This window comes from Schistocerca nitens, chromosome 10, assembly GCF_023898315.1.
Source record: "Schistocerca nitens isolate TAMUIC-IGC-003100 chromosome 10, iqSchNite1.1, whole genome shotgun sequence".
Lineage (NCBI taxonomy): Eukaryota > Metazoa > Arthropoda > Insecta > Orthoptera > Acrididae > Schistocerca > Schistocerca nitens.
The window spans coordinates 102,021,516-102,038,874 of record NC_064623.1 but is presented as its reverse complement, the minus strand read 5'-3'; positions in this window follow the sequence as shown (position 1 = coordinate 102,038,874).

Sequence of the window (17,359 nt, the reverse complement as noted above, 5' to 3'; positions counted from 1 at the left end):
TTTTGCACTTTAGCCGTACCATTGTCGACTCTTTCATCTACGTCTACGTATACTTCTGCATTACTACTCTACAGTTCACACTTAAGTGCTTGGCAGCAGGTTCATCGACTATTTCTCTATCGTTCCACTCTCGAAATAGACTTATGAGATACGTACAACATTAATATTTCTGTGTGAGCTCTAACTTTCCTCATTTTTATATGATGCAGGCGGCAATCAACAAATTATTTTCGCATTTGAATGAGAAAGTTTGCGTTTGAAATTTGGGGAAAATATCTCGTCACAACGAGGGACGCTTTTGTTTTAATGATTGCCACTGCAACTCGCATTTCATACTCTTGACACACTCTCCCCTGTTTCACAGCAGCAAATCAGAGCAGCCCGCAGCAGCAGCAGACGTCAGTAGCAGCAGAGTCATAAACACTACCAAAATTATGCGTTTATTGCACGAGCATTATGCCTGTGTAACTCAGTTCTTTCGCTAGCCACGGAGATCGATAAACTAAAAATTTACGTAATGATTGTGCGTCTATCGATTGCGACAGTGAGCTCAAAGCTCTAGGCAGGAGAAAGTAGATGACACGATCATGATGGGAATTCCTAGGTCTTCGATGAGACAGATGGGCAGTATTCCATAAATAATGGACAGGGCTGCAACACTGCTGTTTACACAATTCAGCAACTGCAAGCAACATGTCAGCTGCAGACTTGCAATCATAATACGTGGCATCATTTTCTACACATATAACACTGAAGAGCCAAAAAAACTGGTATAGGCATGTGTTTTCAAATACAGAGATATGTAAACAGGCAGAATACGGCGCTGCGGTCGGCAATGCCTATGTAAGACAAGTGTGTGGTGCAGTTGCTATATCGGTTACTGCTGCAACAATGGCTCGTTATCAAGATTTAAGTGAGTGTTATAGTCGACGCACAAGCGATGGAACACAGCATCTCCGAGATAACGATTAAATGGGGCTTTTCCCGTACGATCGTTTGACGAGTGCACCATGAATATCAGGAATCCGGTAAAACATCAAATCTCCAACATCGCTGAGGCCGGAAAAAGATCCTCCAAGAACGAGATCAACAACGACTGAAGACAAACTTTCAGCGTGACAGACTGCTGCAGTTGTCAATACTGGGCCATCAACAAGTATCACCGTGCGAACCATCCAACGAAACATTATCGATATGGGCTTTCGGCGTCGAAGGACAACTCTTGTACCCTTGATGACTGCACGAAACAAAGCTTTACGCCACGCCTGCGCCCGTCATAACCGACGTTGGACTGTTGATTACTGGAAACATGTTGCCTGCTCGAACGAGTCTCGTTTCAAATTGTATCGAGCGAATGGACGTGTACGAGTATGGAGGCAACCTCTTGAATCCATGGACCCTGCGTGTCAGAGGGGAATGTTCAAGCTGATGGAGGCTCTGTAAAGATATGCGGCATTTGCAGTTGGACTGGAATGGGACCCCTGATGCGTATAGAGGCAACTCTGGCAGGTGACACGTACGTAAGCATCCGGTCTGATCACGTGCATCCATTTATGTCCAGTGTGCATTCCGACAGAGTTGCGCAATTCTAGCTGGACAACGCGACACCCCACAGTTCCAGGACTGCTACAGAGTGGCTCCAGGAACACTCTTTTGAGTTTAAACGCTTCTGATGGCCAAGAAACTCTCCGGGCAAGAACATTATTGAGCATATCTGGGATGCCTTGCAACGTGCTGTAGAGAAGAGATCTACTCTCTCTCGTACTCTTCCTGATTTATGGGCAGCCTTGCAGAATTCATGGTGTCAATTCCATCCAGAACTGCCTTAGACATTAGTCGAGTCCACGCCACGTCGCGTTGAGGAACTTTGCGTGCTTGATTGGGCCCCATATGATATTAGGCAGGTGTACCACTTTTTTGGCTCTTCTGTGTATATAGGAATGGAGTACACTGTTAATAAGATAAATCAATAGAGTAAATCGTGCTTCTTAATCTAACTTTGAACTGAAACTGATATAGACTGTATATAACAGTGCACGAAGCCCAAAGTAGTCAACTTTATTAAACAATTCTGATACCAGAAATATCCTAACACAGAATTCTATCCAAGGAAGTCCTCCCGAACTATAACATTGCGTGTCTTTCCTAGCAATACTCAGCGTTTGCTAATCTTTCATAATAGCAAACCGTAACTTTTATCAGAAAAGCTTATTTAGTGAGGTATTTTTGTTAGTCAATCTTTGCTGTGATGTGATAGTCTTTTCTGCAATAGTGAACATTAAGTATATGAGAAAGGGCATCAAAATCAGTGACTAAGCGGGGCAGGTTTTTTTTTCAGTAATAACTCTAAATATGATACCTTTTCCAGACAACCCGCTGTAATTACAATTCCACTTTAAAATTTTGATGTAACACATCCCCAGGCTTACTAGAAAGGGCGTTCAAAAAGTTTTGCACAGTCGTTTTGCAGGTGGAGAATGAAATTTTTTGTGAGCGTACTTGGAACATTTAGCTACACATTGAGCCTTCTCAGTGTAGCCTCCATCAGCTGTGACGCATCTGGCCCAACGTTCTTTCCATGATGTAAATGCACTTTGGTAAAATTTTGGGGGTTGACTTTTACACCATGGCTTGACACAGGAAAAAAGGTCTTTCTCACTATCAAATATTTCACTGCGCAGGTGGGCCTTTAGACGACCAAAGAGGTAAAAATAAGACGGAGCCAAGTCCGCACTGTGGAGAGGACGAGGAACAATTTTCCAACCCATTTTCCTGATTTTCTCCTGCTTCAGAAGGGCTGAATGGGGATTCGCATTGTCATGGTGTAGTCTGATGACCTGACCCTGAATCTGTGGTCTGTGCGTCTTGATGGAACGTCGCCGCTTGTCCAGTGACAAACAGGTTAATTGTGGAGCCAGGTCCCAAAAAGTCAATGAAAATGACACCACACTGATCCCAGAAGAATGAGGCCATCACCTTTCGGCCTGCTGTTCGTGGAAGTCTTGGTTTCTTCTTCCGAGGGAATCCCGGATGACGCCACTCCATGGATTGGATTTTGCTCTCACGTTGCGACAAAAACAACGATGTTTCATACTGGGTAATTACACCGTCGAAAGATTGTTTCCACTCTTCAGTAAAGGTCTGCCGGTCTCGGTGGCCGAGCGGTTCTAGGCGCTACAGTCTGGAACCGCGCGACCGTTACGGTCGCAGGTTCGAAACCTGCCTCGGGCATGGATGTGTTTGAGGTCTTTAGGTTAGTTAGGTTTAAGTAGTTCTAAGTTCCATGGGACTGATGACCTTAGAAGTTAAGTCCCATAGCGCTCAGGGCCATTTTGAAGTAAAGGGCTTCATGAGACCCTCACACACATTCTTCCTCATCGTTTTCATTTCTCTTGCCAATAATCTAGGCACCCAACGTGCACAGATTTTTCTGTACCCTAGTGACTGTACCAGTGATATCACACTACCCAATGACAAACGAATCATTTCAGCAAGCTGTCGTGTCTATCATACATCTGTCACTTTGGATGATTTGATCAATGGTCTCCTTATTCACGTCACTCACTGCCGTCGGCGGTCTACCGCGTCGTGGATTGTCCAGTAGAGAGAAATCACCTTCTTCAAACCTCTGCAACCACCGCTGGATACTGCTGCGATCCACTGTGCCCTCCCCATAAACAGGGAGCAACTTCCTGTGAGTCGATGTGGCAGAGTCATCGCCGGTCTTCAAGAGGAACTCCATCATCGACCGTTGTCGCAACCTGACATATACTTCACGGTCCTTTATGGCTCACCTGAAAATAAAAGAAAATACTTTTATATACCAACTTACAGCTAAATTTTCCAAGCATGCTCACAAAAATTTCATTTTCCTCCTGCCAAAAATAAAAAAATTAGATATGACTGTGCAAAACTTTTTGAACGCCCTTTGTACAATTTCTACGCTGATACCCAAAGTCTTATACGTTGCTCATAAAGCTCCTGTATCCTTTGTAGTAACCTCAATATAGGTTTTTAGGTGGCATTTTATAAGAACCAATTTGTTTCCCTGCAGTTAGAATTTTCTAACACCACATAAAATAGTACACAATATTGCGGGAAGTGTTGCTTCAAGCATCACTCATTGGAGTTCAAAATTTAATTCGATTCTTTCCATTACATCAATAGTTTTCTAGAAATTTACAATCTTATGGCAGAACACACATAGACATTGTAGCAAACCATATTTAAACGAACAGAAATGATGAATATAGAAACAATCTCTCACTGAAATAATATGTAATTACGTAAATGACTATTTATTTTCTGTCTTTCTGTTTAGTGTACATCCACTCTTTTAACCAAACCCAGGCAAAGAATAGTGAGCAGAATTGTGGTATATTAGTCTCAAATCTGCAAGCATTTCATTATAAACAATGTGCTCTCTTAATGTTGTAAGGTTGTCGTACATTCACAGATCCGTTGCTAAAATAGATAATTAAATGAGATGCCTATGAAAAGTCCTGAACATAGTACAAAACTGAAACTTCCTGGCAAATTAAAACTGTGTGACTCACCGAGACTCGATCTCGGGACCTTTGCCTTTCGCTGGCAAGTGCTCTACCATCTGAGCTACCCAAGCACGACTCTCACCCCCAACTCACAGCTTTACGTTTGCCAGTACCTCGTCTCCTACCTGTCAAAGCTCTCCTGGGAACCTTGCAGAACTATCACTCCTGAAAGTAAGGATATTGTGGAGACATGGCTTAGCCACAGCCTGGGGGATGTTTCCAGAATGCGATTTTCACTCTGCGGCGGAGTGTGCGCTGATATGAAACTTCCTGGCAGATTAAAACTGTGTGCCGGACCGAGAGTCGAACGGGGCGTGAATCGTGCTTGGGTAGCTCAGTTGGTAGAGCACTTGCCCGTGAAAGGCAAAGGTCACGAGTTCGAGCCTCGGTCCGGCACACAGTTTTAATCTCCCAGGAAGTTTCATATCAGCGCACACTCCACTGCACAGTGAAAATCTCATTCTGGATAGCACATAACTATCTGATTGTATTTTATCCATCTCTCTTTTTCTTGCAAACATACCCTCAGGATGCAGTGGAATTATTCCTCTCCAATTCTAAGTACGTGGGACGCTCAGTAAGTAAAGAAACACATATTTTCTCTGCCAGTTGTGGTACAAAATGCGTCATTTGTTGTTGGACATCGTGGAATATTCCCGTTTCAGCCCTCAAAGCCTCATGAACGTCCGATAAGTTTCGGCGCTATATTTAGCCTTCAAAATGGCGTCTAACGGAAGTGCGTTCCAATAACAGAGCTGTCGTCGAGTCTCTCTTGGCGGAAAACCAGAGCATCGCAACGCAGAATGTCTAGGGAGACCTGGAAGTGAACAAAAGCTCGGTGAGTCGTTGGGCTTGGCACTTGTCCTCATCGCAAAAACGTCCCGCAAACCATTCCAGTGACCTGCGTGCCGGCCTGCCGCACGCAGTTGTGATCCCTGCAATGGTGGAACGTGCGGACACTCTCACTACAGGCAATCAACACGTCACATGCAATACCTCGCTGCTCAACCGAGCTTCTCCGTTGGCAGTGCTGGCACACTCGTCCACCTGCTGAGTTACTTAAAGATAAGTGTCCGCCGACCACCTCGCTGCCTAAGACCATAAAGAGCAATGAAGGACCATTTATGCGGAATTGCGTGTGCGTTGCGACATTGATCCTGACGATTTTTGTAGGACATCGCCACAGGAGAAGAATGAAGAGTTCATCACTTCGAACCAGAAACAAAACGTTAATCCATAGAGTGGCATCAAACTCCTTCTCCGCACACCTCAACGCCGCACTCTCTGCTGGTAAAGTCATGACGACGGTGTTCTGGACTCTGAAGGATTTATTCTGTTTGATGTACTCCCTCATGGTGGAACGATCAACTCTGAAGCGTAATGTGCTACCCTCATGGTATAGATAAAACTACTTCAGCGTGTTCGTCGTCACAAAAATGCAAACGGAACTCTTCTGCGTGATTACGCAAGGCCTCACAGAAATCTACGCACCCGAGAAGAGCCCACAAAACTTCACAGGACCGTTCTTCCTCATCCATCCCATAGCCTGGTCCTCGAACCTCTCGACTCCCATCTGTTTGCCCAATGGGAGATGCACTCTGCCAGAAGCAGTACGTGGACGATGGGGAGATTATTGACGTAGCCAGACGTTGGCTTCGATGTCGACCAGCAAAGTTGTACCATGTAGGCATACAGTTCCTCCCAATACGGTGGTGTACGTCCGTTAGTTTGAATGGATATTGTAGTGTCGGCAGACTTGCCAACACTACGCACACTAATTGAAAGAGGCGGCCAAGATGCACGCGCTAACTCACGAAGGATGGAGTGAGGTCTGAAACAGGATTCGTAATGAATGTTATAAAGAAAAGTACGTAGCTCCTTGAATACTTAACTTTTAATCCATCCTTGTATACATCGTTCTTGATGAGACATCTGGAGATTGTGGCGATACAAGTGAGACTCTTTAGATACATGCAATGTTACAAATGGCGCCTTGCTAGGTCGTAGCCATTAACTTAGCTGAAGGCTATTCTAACTGTCTCTCGGAAAATGAGAGAAAGGCTTCGTCAGTGTAGTCGCTAGCAAAGTCGTCGTACAACTGGGGCGAGTGCTAGTAAGTCTCTCGAGACCTGCCGTGTGGTGGCGCTCGGTCTGCGATCACTACCAGTGGCGACACGCGGGTCCGACATGTACTAATGGACCGCGGCCGATTTAAGCTACCACCTAGCAAGTGTGGTGTCTGGCGGTGACACCACAGATATTATGTTAAAAACAGCAAAAATTTGTAAATTTGTGGTAAGATCTTATGGTACAAACTGCTGAGGTCATCGGTCCCTAAGCCTCCACACTACTTAATCTAACTTAAACTAACTTACACTTAGGACAACATACACACACCCACGCCCGAGGGAGGACTCGAACCTCCGACGGGGGGAGCCGCGCAAACCGTGACAGGACGTCCAAGACCGTGCAGCTACCCCACTTGGCATTTAAACTAAAATAACGGTTTGTCGCCATAAGAGTGGCAAATAATATGTTGCATTGAAATCCTGAATAAAACCAACCTGCTTTCTTACATAAAATGTGTTGCATATCTCAGTGGGAACTTCTCATTCATACACAGAAACAGAACGTCAATAACGCAATCAATGTAAAATGGGGGCCGGCCGCTGTGGCCGAGCGGTTCTAGGCACTTCAGTCCGGAACCGCGCTGATGCTACGGTCACAGGTTCGAATCCTGACTCGGACATGGTTGTGTGTGATGTCCTTAGGTTAGTTAGGTTTAAGTAGTTCTAAGTTCTAGGGGACTGATGACCTCAGATGTTAAGTCCCATAGTCCTCAGAGCCATTTGAACAATTTTTGAAAACACTAAAGCCATTCCCATATTAGGAGTCCCGTACTAAAAATTGTAGCAGTTGGGTGATAATTCTGTAATCTGCCCATTCTTTCCCTGGCATACCAAAACTTCGAATTTCTCATCAAACACGCATTTCAGAGAATACTTTGATTCATATTCACCTGATAACTGGAAACACATATTACATTCTGAAGTAATCGGAAAACTTTAAAATACGTAGGTGCCTCGTAACCGTAATTGTAGTATCTGATTCTGAAGATTTTTTTGAATTTAATAGTAAAGTTATTGAAAATGTTGATTACTAATTGTAGCGCGATGAACTGCTCTTCTTGGCAATGCGTCATCGCGGTGCATCTGCTGTCCAGGAAGCGCGGGTTCGTTATCTTCGATGTCAGAATCTCTGTCAATTTTCAAATTGATCTCTGTGAGCGCAGTTGCGAAATATGGTAATGTCGCGCACAGAACACGGCCACCGAGTCACAGTGCCTCTTATTAACAGATCATGTTCACCAGTGGATTCTCATTTAAGTGAAAAATATTATTTCCTATTGCAGAGAATTCCACATTGTGTTCTGCAGGAGACATGTGGGTAAAATCCAGGGTACCAACAACACCAGGAAATCCGTCCACTAGGCTAAAATCAAACATCACAGAGCGCGATTCGTTTCTTCGAAGAAACCTTATAAAACGAGGATATATTGATGATATATGTTCGATACATCATTTAATTACTCGTTGTGCTGTTGTATGATGCACGTTACTATTCCCCACAAATAACAGCTTTGAATGCAACAGCTGCACATACCCATAAAGTAATCAAAAATCTGTTTATCGTGGAAGAAGGGTTATTCCTATCAGTAGGAAATCCTAACCATCCATTTATTTGGTTTAGTTAGATATTTATTTAGTTTCATGCAGCATATACAATTTGTCCGATAAATAGTAAATTTGTGGAGCCAGTCATTTTACATATACATCACAATTTAATTTTTAAATGCGGCTACTCCTCTTGTTTCGTTCTTTTTACCCTTCGCAGAAGATGTCGAAGCATCAAGAGTGCCGTCCACATTGACAAGTGATTTGTAAACCAGCATTCGCCGGCGACGACGAAAACAACGTTTACGCATCATTGTAAGAAGCAGTGCCTCAGTGGCTATTCACTCAAACCGAGTGAATGCGCTAGACAGAACAGTGTGCTATTTATAGCATCACTCCTGGCGCACGCAGCGGATGTGGACTCTTATCAGCTTACGCAATCGCACCGAGAAGCGATTCTTCTTGGTGTTTTAGCTCTCTGGGGCACTCTGTGATGCTCTCTGGGTCTCCCTGTGATGTTCTCTGGGCTGCTCAATAGATGTCGAGCGCAGTCTCTGATTGGTTGTTTCGTTTTGGCGCGCGATTCAAATCTTGGCAACACGCTCCCTAGTATTACTAGGAGTGTGTTGCTCAAAAATTCACTTCCGGTGCGATTGCGTAAGCTGATAAGAGTCCACATCCGCTGCGTGCGCCAGGGCTGATGCTATAAATAGCACACTGTTCTGTCTAGCGCATTCACTTGGTTTGAGTGAATAGCCACTGAGGCACTGTTTTTTTTTTTATTTAATCTACAGATGTGAGTAAGTAATTCTTATCCACCACTCTATACACATTACAGTAATAGAAACTCTTCTACATAGAAGGAGTTGTCAAGAAGCAACCTTCCTTCTTTGTTTTCGAATTTTACTTAACTTTCTGTCAGACATTTTATATGCCTGGGTAAGTTAACAAAAAAATTTGTTGTGGTATTGTGCAGCCCTTTTTATGCTGAAGACAAAGTTGTCTGAAATAATGAATGCTATTTTTCTTCTGGTATTGTAATTCTGTGGTCATTGTTCCTTTTGAACTGCAGTGGATTATATACAACAAACTTCGCGAGGGAATAAATACACTGTCAAGCAGTAGTTAAAATGTCCAAATATTTAAACAGATGTCTACAAGGTGATCGTGGGCCTCATTCCGATATTACTCTTACAGCACTTCTTTAACCATGAAGATTTCCTTTCTTAAAGATGAGCTACCCGAGAACATTATTCCATATGACATTATTGAATGGAAGCACGCAAAATATATCAGCTTACTACTCTGTCTCTCTCTAAGATTTGCAACGATTCGAAATGCAAATGTGGCTGAACTAAGTAGTTTTAGGATTTCCCAAATGTTCTTTATTAATTTTAAATCCACATCAATATGAAACCTAAGAATTTTGAACTTTCCACCCTGTTTATCATTTCCTCGCCATCTTTAACAATCATTTTCGTTGTAGTGCCCCTAGATGTCCAGAACCGAATATGTTGTGTCTTTTTAAAACCTGAGGGTGGGACTATTCGAGGAAAACAAGTCAGTGATATGTTTAGGAACATTGTTTACTATTTCTTCTGTTTCCGTAAGAAAGCTTGGACTGATTACAATACTGGTGACATCTGCAAAAAGAACTAATGCTGCTTCCTGCATATTAGACGGAAGGTCATTTACATACGTAAGAAAGAATTGTGGACATAAGATTTAGCCTTGGGGAACACCACATGTGATATCTCCCCAGCCTCAATAATGTCACCAGACTACAATGGTTCTACGACTTTCTGCATTCGTTTGGTTAGATGTATGACATCATCCACTTGTGTACTATGTCATCAATCCCATAAAACGATCATTTACCTAGGGGAATATTGTGATTCACATAGTCAAATGTCTTGGACAAGTCGCCGAAAATACCAACCGTTGCACTTTAATAACAACTACACTGTTTCATTTGACAGACGAAATCTCTCTTCAAACTCCCTGTCACCATAAACTTGAAAAGGGTTTTTCCTTTTCACAATCACTGCAATACTGTTTCAGTCACAACTTACCCGGTCAAGGTATAGCAATTATTCCTCTCTACCACCCATAACATCGAAGCGGAAAGCCTTCTTAATATCGTTCGCTTATAAACCCCAGGCTATGTCGAGCAAACCGGGCGCGAGCCATGGTCAAATTTAATCACAGTCAACTCCCTCGTTGCGGTCGGTGCACCAGAAGCTTTCGTTGAGTAGAGTTAAACACCGACTTAACTGCGGTTAACTTTTACTCGAGGTTAGTGCACCCTACCGTCATTGTGCTAGCTGAACAGCTACAAGTATTTTGTAACTCATGAATGGTTCCTTCCATTGACCCACTGACTGGCGACTATTTAGAGCAACCCCGAGCAATGCTCTACGGTCAATGCATAGGGTCTTCCCGTTCTTGGTTCAGCTTCACAATCACATTACCAACAGTTCAAATGGTTCAAATGGCCCTAAGCACTATGCGGCTTAACATCTGATGTCACCAGTCCCCTAGACTTAGAACTACGTAAACCTAACTAACCTAAGGACATCACACACATCCATGCCCGAGGCAGGATTCGAACCTGCGACCGTAGCAGTCCCGCGGTTCCGGACTGCAGTGCCTAGAACCGCGAGGCCACCGCGGCCGGCCCCGAGGCAGGATTCGAACCTGCGACCATAGCAGCTGCGTGGTTCCAGACTGAAGCGCCTTGAAGAGCTCGGCCATAGCGTCACCAACAGTCGACTTGGGCGACTTTAGATGAGTTGAAAAGTTCCTGGTGGATTTGTTACCCATGTGGCATCCAACGATTAGTCGAAGTTTGAAGGCAATGACCTCTCGTAATCGATACATTCTGCTGTCACTGTGCTTACGTCCCGATCTTCCCTGACTTCCTTTCTATTGGTGGGTGTCACGTGATACCTAGTGGTCTATTTCGCATTACATAGGGGTGTCCACTTATATTTGGTCAGATAGTATAGTTATATTAGGATTTTTTTCCCACTCTTCTGACTGGTATGACAAAGAGCTCCACGAATTCGTCTCCTATCCCAAATCTTTCATCTCAGAGTTGCACTTGCAATTTAGGTTCTTAATTATTCTTTGCTCTATACTGGTGCCCCTAGCACCATATAAATCATTCCTTGATGTCTCAACAGATGTCCTATCATCCTGTCGCTTCTTGTCAGTGTTTTCCACACATTCCTTTCCTCTCCTATTCTGCGCAGAACCTCCTCATTCCTTACCTTGTCAGTCCACCTAATTTTCAATATCCTTCTGTAGCACCACATCTCAGACAATGCTGTGCTCCAAACGCACATTCTCAGAAATTTCTAGCTGGCCTGTGTGACCGAGCGGTTCTAGGCGCTTCGGTCTGGAACCGCGCCACCACTACGGTCACAGGTTCGAATCCTGCCTCGGGCGTGGACGTGTGTGATGTCCTTAGGCTAGTTGGGTTTAAGTAGTCTAAGTTCTAGGGGTCTGATGACCTCATATGTTATGTCAAATAGTGCTCAGAGCCATTTGAAGCATCAGAAACTTATGGCTCAAAGTAAGGCCCATGTTTGATACTAATAGAATTCTCTTAGCCAAGAACACCATTTTTGCCAATCCTAGTCTACTTCTTATGTCCTCCTTACTCTGTGGGTCATACATTATTTTGCTGCCTACGTAGCAGCAATTTCTTAATTTCATCTACTTCTTGATCACCCATTCTGATGTTAAGTTTCAAGCAGTTTTCATTTCTGCTACTTCCCACCACTTTCGTGTTTCTTCGATTTAGTCTCAATCCTAATTCTGTATACACCAGACTGTTCATTCGATTTAACAGAACCTGTAATTCTTCTTCACCACCACTGAGGGCATCAATGTCAACAGTAAATCTTATTATTGATGCCTTTTCAACTTGAGCTTTTATTTTATTTGTGTCATTGCTTCTTCGAAAGACTGCATCCGTATCTTACACCCTTTTAAACCCGAGCACGTCTTCACCTATAGCGTACATCTCTCTCTCTCTCTCTCAGAACTTCGATCATGCATCATTTTACATTGTCTAACACCTTTTCCAGGTCCACAAATCCAATGGGCGTGTTTTGATTTTTCTTCATAGTTGCTTCCATTATCAACCGCAATGTCAAGAATGACTCTCCGTTGCCTTTACCTTTCTCAAATCCAAACTGAACGACATCCACCAGTTCCTCCATTTTCTCTTCTATTCTTCTGTACACTATCCTTATGAACAAAGTGTATGCATGAGGTGTTTAGCTGATGGTGCGATAATTCTCGCACTTCTCTGCTCTTTCTATTTCCGGAATGGTGTAAATGACGATTTTCATAAAGTCTGATGGTATATCGCATGACTCATACATTCTACACACCGACCTGATTAGTCGTTTTGTAGCCACATCCATCAATGGCTTCAGAAATTCAGATGGAATAATATCTGTCTCTTCTGCCTTATGTGGCCTTAAGTCTTCAAAGGCTCTTTTAAATTCTAATTCTAGTTGAGGATGCCCTAACTCTTTCAGATCTTCTCCTGTTTCTTTTTCCATCATGTCGTCACACAAGTCCATACAGGCCTTCAATGTACTCTTCCCATCTACCCCACTCTCTCCTCTGCATTTCACAGTGGTATGGTAGTCCGAATAAAAGAAATAGTCTTATGTCAATTGAAGATGGAGGCGGGAGAAACGAAAGGAAAAAGAAGGAACTGATAATATCAGCTGCATAGGGACTTTTTTCGAAATCGGAGGGGATGAGTAAAAACATGTATCGGACCAGTTTCGAAGCCGGTATCTCTTGTTTACTTGGTGGTTGTGTTAACCACTGTACCATCCAGGCACAGTATTTACGGAAAATTCACGGACTATGTCGGTAAGCTCCCTAGCCGACCCACATTCCCACCCAGAGCCACCCCATGCTGCGAAAAGTGTGAGGTGAGCCACATGAGAGCTAAAAGGAATTCGTTAAAACTTCCGTTACACGATAAATCAGTCTAATCTAAAATCCGTAAATTCAACTAAGTACCTAGGTATTACAATTTCGAACAACTTAAATTGGAAGAAACACATAGAAAATGTTGTGGGGAAGGCTAACCAAAGACTGCGTTTTATTGGCAGGACACTTAGAAAATGTAACAGACCTACTAAGGAGACTGCCAACGCTACGCTTGACCGTCCTCTTTTAGAATACTGCTGCGCGGTGTGGGATCCTTACCAGGTAGGACTGACGGAGTACATCGAAAAAGTTCAAAGAAAGGCAACACGTTTTGTATTATCGCGAAATATGGGAGAGAGTGTCACTGAAATGATACAGGATTTGGGCTGGAAGTCATTAAAAGAAAGGCGTTTTCCGTTGCGACGGAATCTTCTCACGAAATTCCAATCACCAACCATCTCCTCCGAATGCGAAATTACATAGGGCGGAACGATCACCACGATAAAATAAGGGAAATCAGAGCTCTTCCCGCGCGCTATACGAGACTGGAAGGTGGTTCGATGAACCCTCTGCCAGGCACTTGAATGTGATTTGCAGAGTATCCATGTAGATGTAGATCCGCAGTCTCCGTTCATGTCCTCCATGCTCGCTAATTTTAATTTCCTACAGGAAGGGAAACAATATTGTGGATCCTCAACAGAGGTTGTGGATTCATTGCGCTATGATTGCATAGTGTCTATTCTTTCCGGCATGTAATTGATTCGCCTCGATGGGCAATGAATGTACAAACTTCAGACACCAAGCACTCATATGCATAAAATTGTTCAGCAAGAGCATTGTGTGTGAAAGAAAAAGTCCAGGGTTCGCGTCCTTTTGCGGCACTGGGTTACCATGTCCAGCCTGAGGAACCAACAAAGCAGGCGACCTCTCTTGTTCTCCATCCAGCACCACGTCTGAGTGAAATTCAAGACACCTGGACCAGTTTATTTGAAAATACTGCTTTCAAATATTGGAGATTCTGCTTCTAGGAGAGAAAATGGCATTTCATGAGAGTGAAGTTGACGCGTGACTAGCCTCATGCGTGTTCGTTACCGCGTCACGTCAAAGCGTTAATTATTCGGTCAGATCGGTGTCAGAGAGTGACGTGCCGCCTCTACCCCCCTACCACCCCCTCCCTAATTAATTTCCTGTGGACTCCTCCCTCAGCGTGACACTTCCAGACCCGTTAACTCAATTTCCGCACTGATGAAAAGGGCGCGATGAATATTCAGCGACATGCAGATTGGTGTCACAGGCGCGCTATATCGCGTGCGCCCCGGAGCCACCGGCTGCCGTGTTATCCGCCGGCTGTCAGCGCGTACCAACACGTTTTGCAGTCACCGGTCTGCCGACCCTGATGGCATTATTTCGCTCATTTAGATCCTCCGGCCCACTGCGTGTTGCGCCTAGCCCTCCACCTACTCCATTGCGCCCTCATTGAGTTTTCAAAGCATGCGTTGCATTCTAAACATTTGTAACAAACCTCAGAGGATCATTCACTGCACCGAAAGATGACTGTGCTTTAATAACTCTGGTAAGACTCCTTGAACCTTTTCGTTGCTCCTTCGTCATTGGTAAGCTTTATTATTCCAAGTATCGTACAAAAAATGCCAACAATGTACAGCACTCAGTTCATTGGTCCCGAGTTCGAGTCTCGGTCCGGCACACAGTTTTAATTTGCCAGGAAGTTTCATATCAGCGCACGCTCCGCTGTAGAGTGATAATTTCATTCTAGAAACATCCCCCAGGCTGTGGCTAAGCCATGTCTCCGCAATATCCTTTCTTCCAGGATTGCTACTGCTTTTCGTTGCTCCTTCGTCATTGGTAAGCTTTATTATTCCAAGTATCGTACAAAAAATGTCAACAATGTACAGCACTCAGTTCATTGGTCCCGAGTTCGAGTCTCGGTCCGGCACACAGTTTTAATTTGCCAGGAAGTTTCATATCAGCGCACGCTCCGCTGTAGAGTGATAATTTCATTCTAGAAACATCCCCCAGGCTGTGGCTAAGCCATGTCTCCGCAATATCCTTTCTTCCAGGAGTGCTAGTGCTTTTCGTTGCTCCTTCGTCATTGGTAAGCTTTATTATTCCAAGTATCGTACAAAAAATGTCAACAATGTACAGAACTCAGTTCATTGGTCCCGTGTTCGAGTCTCGGTCCGGCACACAGTTTTAATTTGCCAGGAAGTTTCATATCAGCGCACACTCCGCTGTTGAGTGAAAATTTCATTCTAGAAACATCCCCCAGGCTGTGGCTAAGCCATGTCTCCGCAATATCCTTCCTTCCATGAGTGCTAGTTCTGCAAGGTTCGCAGGAGAGCTTCTGTGAAGTTTGGAAGGTAGGAGACGAGGTACTGTCGGAATTGAGGCTGTGAGGACGGCGCGTGAGTCGTGCTTCGGTAGCTCAGTCGGTAGAGCACTTGCCCGCGAAAGGCAAAGGTCCCGGGTTCGAGTCTCGGTCCCGCACACAGTTTTAATCTGCCAGGAAGTTTCACTCAGTTGATTGTTGACAGCAGTCTGAGATTCGTGCTGTTATTAAAAATTTTCATTTGATGGTTTGGAGATCGGCATGAATCGAAACAGGTCAGTTGATGTTATCGCAAAGGAAACGACTGACAAAATCCATAATATGGCAAGATCGCCAAAATTAAAAATTTGAGACCGTAGGCTTTTCAAGTGAGCGAGAGCACAGTGTCCTGCGCGGAGAATTGGCTTCGAAGAACCTGTTGCCATGGTTGCTCACATTCGGCCAGAAACGCATCTCGCACAACATTCTAACACAATGTCCGGCGATGTGTAATCGCAATCCACAAGACTTCTCGCGCCGATTTGTGTTGATGAGACCTATATCCGTCATCACACACCACAGTCAAAACGGCAGTCAAAACAATGGACAAAGTCAAAGTGCACTGAAGAAGGCAAAGACCATTTTGTCAACTGGTAATGTGATGGCAATGGTTTTTGGGAATCCCAAGGAAAAATCCACATACATTACTTACAAAAAGGCAGACGTATAGCTGGACCCCATTATGCTTCATTGTTGGCTCAATGTCAACTTACGTTTCCAATGCAGTAGCACATTATTATTCATTGCGTCACACTGCCTAGGCTTTCAATAGAGACATTTCTTTGGCAATAAATTGCTGACGGGAGGACATAGTTTAATAGCGATCCGATGTTAAGGCAGAGTCCTGTCGGGAATATCGACGAATGGCGTGGTCGAAAGTCGGGCTGGACAGACGTCACACCTAAAGGAACAATGGCAATGTCTTCCAGCAGGGGAGAAGAATTATTCTTCTTCATACGTGCAAACTGTCTCCTGCTTTTTGAGATTATCTGAAGAAATGAGCCATGTTACATCTACAAAGTGATTTGCATAATAGCAAATATCGAGTCTGGGAAAATCGTAACAATTATTCCAGATAATGCTCCTTACAGGCTGTCTCAAACTTTTGGGGCTCAATTGAAACAGTTGATAGTGGTTCCACAACCGATTATATTGAGAAAAGGAACCAATGGTCGTGAATGCATATATATTGTGTTAAAATGACACAATGGAAAATCTAGGATAGAATGTAACATTGTTATGAAAAGAATACTGCTACTCGCCTCAGAGCCGAGATGCTGAGAAACAGATAGGCACAACAAAAAGTCTGTCAGAAAGTGAGCTTTCGGCCAACAACACACACACACACACACACACACACACAATCCCCGTCTGCTGAGGCCAGACTGACAGTCTGTGCTCATGTGTTATGCACATACTCAGCCTACACAGCATAACAACTTATGTCTTAAAAATTGTTCAAAGTGAGACGTCCAGTTTCATGCACGGATACTAATGGCGCATCAAGTTCTGTTTCACTCTCTCAAAGATCCCTGGTGTGTGATTACGAGCCGGCTGGGGTGGCCGAGCGGTTCTAGGCGCTACAGTCTGGAACCGCGCGACCGTTACGGTCGCAGGTTCGAATCCTGCCTCAGGCATGGGTGTGTGTGATGTCCTTAGGTTAGTTAGGTTTACGTAGTTCTAAGTTCTAGGGGACTGATGACCTCAGAAGTTAAGTCCCATAGTGCTCAGAGCCATTTTTTTGTGCTTACGACGAGACAGGTAGCTTGGACTCTATCAAGCAAGTC